Here is a 14,236-nt window from a genome sequence, read left to right on the forward strand (position 1 = left end):
CAAAAGTAGCAATTTGAAGCCAGGGTTTGAACAGGAGAACAGACAACCTACATATAGGCAATGCCTGAAATAGATGTTAGTCTTCTGATGGTTTTCACTTGCTTTCTATATGGTATAGTACAGGGTGGGCCTACTGCAGATAAAAGCAACAATAATAACCTAACTGTAAGAAATATAAAGCTCTAAATGTAGGTTGGATCATGAATATGGAAAATCTGTGTCGGAAAAAATCAGAGGACTATTCATAATGAACTAGAATTTTGTTACTGGTGTTCTGTTTGTTGTTGTTGTTTTTTTATAATTGTTCTGTTGCTGATTAAAAAGGAGAAAAATAAAAACCGTCTTTGCTTCTGTGTTTCGCCTTTAATGTAACATGACTACCACACACAACACTTCTGACACCAGATGTGAAGGCTTTTTCCCTACCAAGCAATTCCCTGAGACAGCATCTGAGTGCCTACAATTAAACTCAATTCTGACTCTGTCAACCTGGAGATAGCATAAGATCCCACAGGTTAAAGCCTCAGTCCTACAAGATTGCTCCCACCCTACTTCAGATGCCAAGTGCAAGTCAGTGTTGTCACCTGTACTTTTTTTTTTTAAGATTTATTTATTTATTTTAGAGACAGAAAGAGCGAGTAGAGGGAGGGGCAGAGGGAGAGAGAGAATCCTGAAGCAGACTTCCCACTGAGTAGGGAGCCCAACGTGGGGCTCAGTCCCAGGAACCCAAGATCATAACCTAAGCCAAAATCAAGAGTCAGCTGCTTAACCAACTGAACCACCCAGGCGCCCATTACCTATACTTCTGACTAACTGGCTATAAATCTGAAGTTTCCATGACCCCCTCCGTGGATTCAATTAATTTGTCAGAGGGGCTTACAGAACTCAAGAAAACACATTTAGCAGTATATTAAAGGATATGATAAAGGATACAGGTGAACAGCCAGAAAGAAATAGATAGGGTGAGGTGTGGGAGGGTTCTGAGCATAGGAGCTTCTGTCTACCTGGAACTGGAGGTGCATTATCTTGCTGGTATGTGATGTGTTCACTGACCTGGAAACTCTCCACCCCATACTATGGGATGTTCTGGAGGCTTCCTCATGTAGGCATGGTAAGTTATGATCTCTATTTCTAGCTCCTCTCCTTTCTCTGGAAAATTGTGGGTAGAGCTGAAAATTTCAAGCTTCTAATCATGGGTTAGTCTTTCTGGTGACCAACCCCCATCCAGAGATGCACCAAGAGCCCACCCAGAGTCACTTCGTTAGAAAAAAAGGTGCTCCTGGTGTTCTTATTACTTACGAGTTTACAACAGTTTTAGGAACTGTTTTCCTGAACAGGGACAAAGACCAAATATATATTTCTCATTATAAATCATAATATCCCCAACTCATAGATCTCTTATAATAAAACTATCTTAAAAGTCCAAAGATATTTGACATATTATTAGAACGTCACTCAGTCATTCATAAGTATCCAATCAGTCATCATATTATATGAAAATTCTCCCAGGGCAAGGCCACTCATTTTTTTTTTTTTTAAGATTTTATTTATTTGACAGAGAGAGACACAGCGAGAGAGGGAACACAAGCAGGGGGAGTGGGAGAGGGAGAAGCAGGCTTCCCGCGGAGCAGGGAGCCCGATGCGGGGCTCGATCCCAGGGTCCTGGGATCATGACCGGAGCTGAAGGCAGACACTTAACAACTGAGCCACCCAGGCGCCCCCTTTTTTTTTTTTTTTAAGGCAAGGCCACTCATGTTTGCAGGTTTCTTTTTGTTGATACCAGGTTCCAAAAGCATATGTGGTGTCAGTAATATATGGCTTCACTTTTTCAGGCATCTGGTATAGCAGAGCTGAGACAGTATTATCTCTTGCTTTGAGCCTCTTTCAAGGTGTTCGTGTAATACTGGATTTCCCTTACTGCATTCCTTCACCCATAGCTAATATTTTTCCCTCTCCATTTATACCTAAACTTTCCCACCTTTGGAAGGGACATTAGGTCTGGCCACTGTGCTGGTCTAGACTGCATGCTCCAACCCTAGTCTAGCAAATCCCTCCCCTCACTGATCATAGTCGTTTTGGCATGTGCTATAGGTTACTTCACAAGAAATAGCGAGACAGACAAGTAGGCAACCATAATACAGCGCATATCAGTCAAAAGAAAGAAACGTTACAATTTTGTCAGTCAGGAATCAGGCAAAATAATGCAGCTACCAAACCCATCTAATATCCAGACAAATAATTTAAGAACTGAAGCAAATAACTCATTCTCTCCAAAGCAGTGGTTCTTGCCTCTGGCTTTGTATTAGAGTCACCTGGGGATGGGGGCGGGGGTTGTTAAAAAGCTACTGATGCCTGTGCCTCATTCTGACCAAGTTATTCTAATATCCCAGATGATATCCAGAAATTAGTATTTTTCTTTTTTTCTGATACTTTCCAGGTGATTGTAATGTTTAGCTAGTTTTGGGAATCACTAAAGCAGGAAATTTATGTGCTGAATTCCTCTAGTGTGAGTGAAGACATACCGATTAAACTTAAGTTTAAAATAATTATTTGGTTAATTACACTTTATGAATACAGTTTTATGTTCATTTTGCTCTGTACTTAAATGTGCAATCTGTTGAAATTCCCATCATTTCAGTATTTTTGTGCATTTACTCTGTATATTTCAACAATACTTTTTTGCTGTATCTATGTCCACTCTCCCTTACATACTTGTGTCTACATTCTGTAAATTTCAGCCATTACAATTTTAAGATACTCACTCTAATGTTATCCAACTGTACCACTTGCTGTAATCCAAATTGCTTTTAACTGATATTTTTCTCTTCCCATCTCCCTTCCAATTTACCATCTCTCAGGCTGTAAGAGGAGAATTATTTGGTACGAAAATGAAATTCTAATTTATCATTTTGGCTAAGAGAAAAGTAAATTAGTGTATAAATCGTTTTTTGACATTTTCAGTTTATTACAGAGAAGCATGTGAATTCAATTAAATGTAGTTATATAATGGATCTAACTATTGTCCTTCTCGGGAATCATTTTGTATGCACACGGGTGTACAAGCAGTGTGACCTGCAGGACTCATTCTGTTCTATACATCGAGAGATCTTTAGGTCACAGTAAGTAGCTGAGGTTTATGAATTGTTGGAAACATTTCTCAAGATCTGTAGTGATATTTCAGTTGTAAAATATAACATTGTTGTGTAATTATCGACTTTGCTTCAGGATGTACTTTTTTGGGAATCCAAATTATTCTGTGGCATTAGAACAACACTAGGGTTCTCTCTTTTTTTAAACTTCTGTTAAAGGTGATTTAATCAGACCACAACTGAAACAGATGCAAGCTGATATAAAATTTGAAAATAATTTGTTGTATTTAAATTGTACTCCTTTCCCTAAAAGTGCAGAGCAATTTTTACATGTAGTATTATGTCATAAATCGTCACATCATTCCTTCAAGGCAGGGACTCATTATTTTTCTCATTTAACAAGTAGTGGTTAAACTGAGGTTTTAAGGGATTTACCTAAGGGAGTGCAAAGTGTCATTGTTAGAGTCAGCAAGCTCTCTTGCCTTTGAGAGCAGCATTTTCTCTTTTTCGGTGTACTATGCTACTTGAAGAACATAATCATTCGTTTAACAAATATATAATGAGCCTCACTATGTTCTAGCAAAATTCTTAGTGTTGAGGACAGATATAGCAGAAAACGATAGAGCAAAAATACATGTGCACAAAGGTTTGCAGCAACTTTTTTGTAATAGCTCTAAACTGGAAGAATTCAGTTGGTGAACAGATAAATTTTAGTATACCCATACCATGGACTATTACTCAACAATAAATAAAAATCAAATATTAATGTACACAGTCATAGACGAATTTCAAAAACAGTATGTTAACTGAAATAAATAAAATACAGATGGATACTTCTGTATAATATATAAGAAATCCTTTATAAGAAATTTGAGAGATGCAGAACTGTGACTGAAGGCAGATCAGCGGGCCCTTAGGGTAGGCTGTGGTGAGCATGGTGGGGTGGATGTAAAAAAAGGCGTGAAGAAAATTTTTAGGCCAATGGAGCTGTTCTATTGAGTGTGATGGTGCTAACATGTATAAAATTATGAAAATATGGGACGCCTGGGTGGCTCAGTTGGTTAAGTGTCTGCATTCAGCTCAGGTCATGATCCTGGGGTCCTGGGATCAAGTCCCGCGTTGGGCTCCTTCCTCGGCAGGGAACCTGCTTCTCCCTCTGTCTGCCGCTCCCCCTGCTTGTGCACGCTCTCATTTTCTCTCTCTCTGACAGGTAAATAAATAAAATCTTTAAAAAATAAAATAAAATTATGAAAATACTTAAAAATTTTAAATTTTATTGTAGATAGTATAACTTAGTAAAACAATTTGAACTTGTATTGATATAAGGTTATTTATAATATGCTGATATTTTCAATGTTTGCAATGTCTACAGTGTTGTTGGCCTTAATTTGTTGTTGATGATCATCTCTTCTCCACCCTCTCCTGTTTTCTGCTGCTTTTCTTTTCTAATCAATTGATCAGAGGGTTCCAGTTTGATCAGTCTATTCCAAGAACCAAATTTTATGTAAATTGATCCTCCCTACTGTGTGCTTTCTGGATCATTACTATTGTGATTATTATTTCTTTGCTTCTATTGCCTTTGAATTGTTTTGCTGTTATTTGTTCTAATATCTTGAGATAGATGATTAGCTTCTTATTTCTTCTCTAGGATATATGTTTTAAACCTATGCCTGTTCTTCTGGAAACTGCTATATCTGCATCATATAGATTTTATATGTAATTTTTTTTGGCCTGTTTTTATTAGTCTTTAATTCAACATAGTTTTGAAGTGTTATGATCAGAGTTGTTAATAGAAATAAAGTGATAGAAGAATATGCCCATATCTTTCCATCTATATTGTCATATCTAGCAAGCTTATATCAAGCTCCTCCTTAACAGTTTTTAAAAAGTCAGGTTTATTGAGGTACAATTTAATTACAAAAAAGCACACTATTTTAAAGTGTACAATTCAATGAATTTTTCAAGTTTACGTTACATAACTACCACAGATCAAGATGTAGGACATTTCCATCTCTCCAAAATGGCCCCTGGTGCCCCTTTGCAGTCGATACCATACCCCAACCCCTAGCCACAGACCTGATTTATTTCCTCTGAATTTTGCCTTTTCCAGAATATCATATAGAGTCATATGGTATGTAGCCCTTTCTCTCTGTCTTTTTTTTATTTATGAGATTCATCCATACTGTTGAATGTTCATTTTATGTTATATTCTATAAAATTGATGTATATAATTTGTTTATTTATTTTGCTAGATAATGGACATTTGGGTTATTTCCAAGTTAGAAACTTATAATAGGTTATGAATAAAATTGAAATAATTATCTGCCATATATATATATATTTTTCATTTCTGTTGGGTAAATAGTTAAGAGTAGAATCACTGGATTATATGGAAGATACATATTTAACTTTTTAAGAAACTCCTAAACAGTTTTCCACAGAAGTTGTATGGCAAGAATTCTTTATATATTCTGGTTTCAAGTCCTTTGTTGGGTATGTGTTGTACAAATATTGCCTTCCAGTCTGTGGCTTTTGTTTTTTGTTTTGTTTTGTTTTGTTTTCATTTTCTTAAATGTCTTTGAAGAGCAGTTTTGTTTTTCTTTTAAGAAGTCATATCCTCAATCTGTTCTTCTGTGGCTCATGCTTTTTCTGATTATCTAGGAGTTTGTTAGATTATCTCAGTATCTCCGAGATGTTCTTGTATAGCTCATTGCAAAAGTTATATAGTTTTAACCTTTGTACTTAGTTTCTATTTTTTTTTTAAGGTATGAGATAGGATAAAGGTGGAGGGAGCTTTCTCCGTTCTCCTCTGGCCTCACCCAAGTCTTGGGCAGGCCCTGTGCACCAGGGATTCCAGAGTAGGGTTTCATCAGCTTTTCCACCTACCCTCTCCCCACAAGTCCCCCTCCCTTAAACCCACCCACCTACCCGAAGTAGTGAAAATCTGACTTGTGTAATTCAGAAATCTTAGGAACACTTGGGTCCTCCCACAATAGCATATGCCTTTTGCTTCTGTTCCCCATTCCCAGAAGCAGCAGGTTCTTACTCCTCCAGAGGCCTGTAGCTCTTGCTTTCTGAAAGAGTAATGTCCAGGAATTGAGCACATTAGTCACGGGCTCCAGAGAAATTGAATTGATATGATAGATAGATAAATCAATAGATACAGATATTTATTATAAGAAATTGACTCACGCAAGATATAGAGACAGATGTCCCAAGATCTGCAGTCAGCAAACTGGAGATCCAAGAGAGCTGATGGTGTAGTTCTGGTCCAAGTCCAAACACCTGAGAACCAGGAGAGTTAACGGTATAAGTTAGAGTACAAATCTGAGTCCAAAGGCAGGAGAAAACCAATGTCTCAGTTTAAAGATAGATAGAAGGCAAATTCTTCTTTGCTCAGCCTTTTTGTTTTATTCAGACTTTGACTGGATGAGGTCAACCCACATTGGGAAGAGCATTCTGCTTTACTCTCTATATCAATTCAAATGCTAATTTCATCCAGAAACCCACTCACAGATATACCCAGAATAATGTTTAACAAAATATCTGGGCATCTCATGACTCAGTCAAGCTGACATGTTAAATTAACTACCACAGGACAGCATTTGGTTTCTTTGTGCCAGAGAATGAATCTGTTATTTATCCTGCGCTTCTCTCTATCTTATCTTGAGTACCGTGCAGAAGGCAGTAGAAAAGAGCTGGTGAGACTACCCTTGTATCTGGGCAAAACTTTCTGAACTTGTTAAACATTCAGCCATTTTCTTCTTACCTGCCCTGTTTTTGTGGTGCTTTCATCTTTTCCTTGTACTCTGTCAAGAGTGAAACAGTTTGTATGCCCCATCTCTCTTCAGAGGAGCTTCTCACTGGATTTCAATTCAGTTTACCTTGTTAACTTGCTCTCTGATGGGATTTGATTATGCACAGTTTTCTAGCTAATGCTTGTTAAGATATGAGTGACATTCTCTTGTAGGTTTATGCTCACTTGGTTGAAGCAGAACTTTAGTTCCACATTTTTTACAGCTTCACTGAGATATACTTGAAAAATAAAAATTATATATATTTAAGGTATTCAATGTGATGTTTTGATATATGCATACTTTGTGAAATGATTACCAAAATCAAGTAAATTAATATATCCATCTCTACATATAGTTATCCTTGTGTGTACGTGTTGTAAGAGCACTTGAGATCAATTCTCCTGGCAAACTTCAAGTATACAATATAGTCTTAACTATAGTCACCATGTTGTGCATTAGATATCCAGAACTCATTTATTCCATAAAACTGAACATTTTTGCCCTTTACCGAATATTTTCTTACTCTCCCACTTCACAGTCCTTGGCAACCATGATTCTACTTTCTGCTTCTATGAGTTTGACTTTTCAGTTTGCACATATAAGAGAGAACATGCAGTATTCATCTTTCTGTGAGTGGCTCATTTCACTTAGCATAATGTCCTCCAGGTTCATTACTTTTGTCTCAAATGGCGAATTTCCTTCTTTTTCAGTCTGCAATTTTTTTAAAGATTTATTTATTTATTTTCAAGATAGAGCGAGAAAGAGAACACAAGTGAGAGGGGCACAGGGAGAGGGAGAGAGAGAATGTCAAGCAGACTCTGCGCTGAGCGCAAAGCCTGATGCAGGGCTTGATCTCACTATCCTGAGATCACGACCTGGGCCGAAACCAAAAGTCAGACATTTAACCAACTGTGCCACATCAGTCTGCAATTTTGAGGGTACAGTCTTTTGAGGTATAGTGTCTTTGAAGAAGAAACAAATAAAGTAAAAGATATATATATATATAGCATATATATATATATAGTAAGTAGTATATATTAGGTATATTTAGTAGATGGGCAGTGCTATTATAATGTTTGACTATATTAAATATAAAGAAAAGTAGATTAAAAGTAAAAGGATAGGAAAACATAATGCTAAATTTAGTCTAAAGGACTAATGGATCTAGAGTGGTTACATTCATATAAGACAAAGTAGATTTCAAAGCAAATAATATTACCAGTTTAAGAGGGCATTTCATAATGTCAAACTGATCAATTACTTGCAAGTGCATAAAAATACTAAACATTTATGCCTTTATGAAATTCCAAATACATAAAGCAAAGACAGATGATGATGATGATAGATGGATAATTATATACATACATATAGTACTCAAAGATCAACAATTATAGTTTTAAATATCCCTCTCTCAATAAATCCTTCCTCATTTATTGTACAAGTCCAGCAGTACCCTAATATCAGAAATTGCAAAGAAATTACAAAAAAAAAGGAGGAAAAGAAGCAAAACAAAACCTATATACAAATATTTTAATGAACACAGATGTGACAATTCTAAACACAGCTTTAAGGAATTGAATCTAACAATGCATAAAAAAATGATAATAACAAAGTGGGTTTTATCTAGGAATGCAAGTTGGGCTTAACATTTCTAGATCCCCAAATCCAAGAGCCTGCAATTTAAGAAATGGCCAAGAAACATTTGTTGAGTGACAAAAAAATGAATAAAAAGTTCATCCCTTACTTGAAAAACCAGTCCACTACTCACCCTTTTAGGGAATTCCTAGAGTAAAGTTAAACATCTTTGACTCCAGAGTCATTTGGTCTTTTATTCCTTTTCCTGATAGTACTCATTGTGTGACTTAGGCTAGTTGCTTAGACTTATCCTGAGTATCAACATCTTTAAAATAATGATAAAGTAATAATACCTAACTTATAGGATTATTGTGGGAATTTTGAAGTCATGAAAAGGGCCTATAACTATGTCAGTTACATACTTAACATATATTATGTCTTAACCATTATAAGGTCATCCTAAGTGTTACCTTTTCTTTTAACAGGCACTCTAGAACTTCTACTCTGACATAATTTTCTTTTAATACATCTGTTTCATAATATGTTATGTTACATAATATGTAACACTATTATATATATATTTTTTTTAAAATATCTGCTTTCCCCCACTGCTGGGCATTTGCATCATAAAATCTGGTCTATAAAAACTGACAATATAAACACAATGGAATTGGAATAATAAATGTTTATGGGATGAATTTTGGATCAAATAAATGTTTGTTCAGTTTAGTTTTTAATTCTCATTGCAGTGATGATAGAACTTGAAGGCAATCTCATTACTAGTTCAGAAACCTGGAAACTGTTGAAAGAAAGTGTAAATAATATGCTACAAGGTCTTTTTTTTGTTTTTTTTTAAGTGCCATGTTTCCATTTGTCACAGTGTCATCCTGCTAAGTGTTTTAACTAAGGCAGCAATAGGGAAAAGGGAAACTTAAACAGAAGCTCAGTATAAAGAGTTGGGGAATGGTACTGTTATAAATGATAGGGGAAATATAATCACATCAAAAAACAGACAATAATAATTTGTGAAATACTAAGAGTTAAATTATGGAAATAAAAAAGGATCCATTGGAAGCAATGATATAGAATTGTAATAATTTGAAAAAAATTATAGTTCATGGGGTCATGGAGAGGAAATAGGTGCAAATGGAACTGATCTCCAATGTAGCTACAGTCAATAAGGATAGCAACTGAGTAAACTGCTAAATTATCTAGAACACTTTACTTCATGACATTTGATTACTGCCGGTCTCTTATTAAATGTGGAATTTTAGTACAACCAGACTTAGTTATTTTTGGAAATTTTTCAAACTCTGTGTCCCCAAGTCATCATGGCGGCTTTCTCCCTGGAGTCAGTTTTCTCTACTGGCAGGCTTAGCACAAATTTCTGGGATGATTTAGAGATTTAGAAGGGAAGACTTTGAGGAACTCTACACTAATACTGTGGTACTCAGCATCAAAATCATTCTTGCCCCTATCTTTTGAGTTTGTTTTGCTTCTACCTCATTTCCCTATGCCAAGTTTTGTTGACCTACTGAATCTGAATTTCGGAAGGAATCTGCCACATTTTCTCATAAAACTTTCATGGACAGGTTGGAAATATAGGGAAGGAGATGAATGATAGTTTATTTCATTGGATTCCAGTCCAAAAATATCATGAGGAAATCTGTCAGATGCCTTTTTATATTCTGATATACTATATCAACAAAGTTTGGCATGACTTGTTCTTCATGAACTGTGCTGGATCCAGATGACTAGCCTTTCTGTTTTTAAATGCTCTTTAAATATGCTTTAAAAATTATGTTCTAGAATTTCACTGAGACTCATCTCCAAATTCTTAGAAGTTTGAGAAATCAATTTTGTTTTTTTTCCACATGGAAAGACTGAATTTATGCCAAACTTTAGACTTCTGGTATCTCTCTTATTCTCATGGGTTTAAAATATTAATTTTAGGGGTGCCTGGGTGGCTCAGTTGTTAAGTATCTGCCTTCAGCTCAGGTCATGATCCCAGGGTCCTGGGATCGAGCCCCACATCGGGCTCCCTGCTTGGTGGGAAGCCTGCTACTCCCTCTCTCACTCCCTCTGCTTGTATTCCTGCTCTCACTCTCTCTCTCTGTGTCAAATAAATAAAATCTTTAAAAAAAATAAAATAAAATATTAATTTTATTACATACCACAGTCTATTTTTCAGAAATGTTGTTTGTGACTATGTTCCTGTGATAGATTTTATTATATTCATAGCTTAACATAACATATATATAACATATTTATATAGCATACCACTACTATAAATGGTTAATATATCCTTGCCCATTGCCATGGGCCATACTGGCTTTCTGTGTAAGAGTATAATTCTCACATCATTGTCTTACCCTATTATTTTGTTCAATGCAATGTGAGAGGAAATAACATATGTTAGTTTTGAGCCAAAGTTTTGAGTCATTGCATGTTTCAGCCACCTTTCTTGCTCTTTCCCTCTGCCAAGAGAACGGGATGTCCAAGTTAGGGGCAGTTCCTTCAAGCCTAGACCCCAGAACAAAACACATAGAGAAGAGTCAGCCATCACCCACAATCACTCACATGTAGTGTTGTGATCTACTTTTCTTGCTATAAGCCATTATTATTTGAGGACTTTTTGTTATAATAGAAAAGGAAAATGATCCACTATCCAAATTTACCTTCTGAAACTATATAACTTTTTTTTTAGTCATTGAAGAAACAGACTCTTCGTGATTTTTATGGATTTTTGCCTCACTGAGGAACTGTTGGTAATGTGGTTGCAGTAATTTATTTCATGTTTTGATTTATCAAATATTTTTATGACATATCTCAAAACCTTGAGTTATTTTCAAGGGTTTCAATTGAGTTTAGTATGACTGGGTTAATCTTGAACAGATCAACACTGAATATTTTAATTATTGTAATTATATTTTTTGTTCCTCATTCAGTTCTTCCCTATACAATGCACATGGAACTTATCATTTGCTTGTCTCATAGGGAACATGGCTCCTGTTATAAAAGTGTGTAAATTGTGTGTAGTAAGGAATGGAAAAAGGATTGTGGTCGGTGAGTCTAATGACCATGCTCAAAAATGTTACACTATATTCTAAGACCATGCTGAAGCCAAACTGAAGGGACCCAACTTTGTTCTATTTGTCATCTCAGCCTCTATACCCTGTTTTGTATACTCTGATATTCTACATATTCTATATATCCTCATATTCTCCAGCACTCTCTGCAGATATGCTTTTTGTCCCTACCTGCTATTCCTTCTTTTCAGCTGACCTTTAACAATAGAGCATATAATCATATTCAGGTAATGACCATATTATTTTTATAATTTTTTTCTCTGTGAACAGTTGGATAAAGGCTTAGTATTGGGAAATAAGGCAAACATGTTGCTGGAGTATCCCTGGGCCCTGAAGTAACTTAAATTTGCAATGACCAGTTTACCAGTAAGTGAGACTAGTTTCCTTCTTAGGTCTTGTAGACAGGCTAAAGGAAGAACAGAAGTCAGTAGTCAGTCTTGAGTTATTTGCACAGAGCATGTGAAATATATAAATAGTTTCTAGTGATAGTTTTCTGTTTCCATTCTTTTTCTCTTGCATCCTTTCTTTAGTACATTTTATTTTATGTGTGCTGTGTACTAAGGAGTACTAGACACTGGGGATAGAACAATTAACATGGCAAAAATGATCCCTCTGTAGGAAAAATCCAGTGTGCTTTAACACAGGAACCCAAGCTACTCTGGAGTTTCAGTTAAGTTTTCCCTAAAAAGACATTTGTGTTGAGGACTGAATAATTACCCAGACAAAAAACAGATTGAAGAGAAGTTATGATGAAATAATAATGAAATGAAGAAAATAATGGTTGAGAAGAGATATTTCCTAGAAGTAGAAAGAACCCTAAAAAAAGAAAGTGGGGGTGGGCAAAAAAGAGTGACTAAGGGAGACAATGGCCTGAGATTAGGGTGAAGAGAATGCTGAGATCTGATCAAGCTGGAAAAGATTTTGGATCATGTTCTAAGAGCATTCAGAAGGCATTGAAATAATTTAAACAATAAGTAATATGAAAATTTCCAAGAGCTTATGTGGAGAATGGAATTGAAAGGAAATAGAATGGATGCAAGAAAAATGATGATACTTGAGATGTGACTAAGAAGTCACCTAAGTCAATTTGGTCATGCAAAGCATTTAGGTTCTTTTTGACAATGAGAAAATTTTATGGTTGGATAATATCAGTGACTCCAACATAAATTTGCTAGAAGGTTACAGTGAAATTCTGTCAAATTTTTATTGGACAAACATAAACAAAATAACCTGTTTTTAAAACTCAATAAATTCCCCACACCTTGTCCTTTTTGGTTTTCCTATCACCTCTCATACAAAAGGTTCATAAGGCCAATGAGACAGAATTTGAAACAGGATTCTTTTATTCTCATTGTCTTCAAAAGAATAAATTTTCTCTCTCTCCATTTTCACATCAATGGCTTAGCAACTGTATTTGGAGTGAGGCTTTGCTGATATCACACCAATATGCTACCACTGGAGAGTTAATTCCTGTTTAGGAGAACTGCCAATGCCTGAATGGTGGCCTTGATTCACACAAGTTATATTTTCCTGCTTAAATATTTTAGGGTAAAATATAGACATTACATTAGATACCCAGCAAAGAAGTGATAGAACCTGAACTAGAGATGTGACAGAGGTAGAGGGACACTGAGATTTGAATATAAAATTTCCTAAGAATTAAAGTAGACTGACCAACCTAGAGAAATAAATAGCTGTGTGTAGTGATGAAAAGAATTGGATTGTGAAACAAGACTGTGAGTTCAAGTGAATCATGAAAGGAAATATGACTTATTTAATTCCTTCTGAGTGTTCATTACAAGGCCAAAAGAGTTTTAATTGATAAAATATGGAGAGATAAAGGAGTTGAGGGTGGATCATAACTTGTCCAAGCTCACTAGAAGTCCTAATCCAAAATGTATTTGCTACCACGATTGCCAGACTCTATTCAGAGCCACTTTGTCAATCTACTAAGAGGAATATATACAGATATTGAAACTTGCTTTCAAAATCCAAGATGTAAAGAAAATTTGCTATATACGGTATTGAGTTATAGGTAATCCTCCATTGGAGGGTAATGTTATATATTGCTTCATCTCTTTTTTATCTTCATATTTTTCAAGTTAAATGCTTTGAATTGAATCTGTTCTTCTGAGTTCTTGTCAATGACCTCATTGTTTCTATGTTGATTTATGTCATTTAAGAAGGAAAATGGAAAAAAAACAAGAAAGATAAATAAAATATGTCTATGGGGTGCTGTAAAGATTTTATTGCCACTTGTTTGAGGGGAGCCCACATAAAACAAAGTATTATTCCAAATGTACAGAAATAAATCTTTGTAGCAGGGTATATGTCTAAGCAATCAAGAAATACTACATGTATGTATATGTGTATATATGTCTATATGTGTGGATAATATATGTATTAGAAGTTAGATGTAATTTTGCAATTTTACTGCTTCAAAGAAATTTGATTTGTTTTATGTTTAGATGTTTTGTTGTATGTAGGAAGTTAATTTGTTTCTATTACATTTGACTCAAATTCCCCTACAGTAAAAAAAGTTTTCCATATTAAGTCAATTTGTATCATTTAATACATGATATTTGAAAAACTTTTTCTTCAATATGTTTGATATTTCAAATGTTTGAAAAACATTTGAAAAACTTCCCCAGGAAAAAAAATGAAACTTTTATCTCTATTTATACCA

This window comes from Zalophus californianus, chromosome 1 (assembly GCF_009762305.2).
Source record: "Zalophus californianus isolate mZalCal1 chromosome 1, mZalCal1.pri.v2, whole genome shotgun sequence".
Lineage (NCBI taxonomy): Eukaryota > Metazoa > Chordata > Mammalia > Carnivora > Otariidae > Zalophus > Zalophus californianus.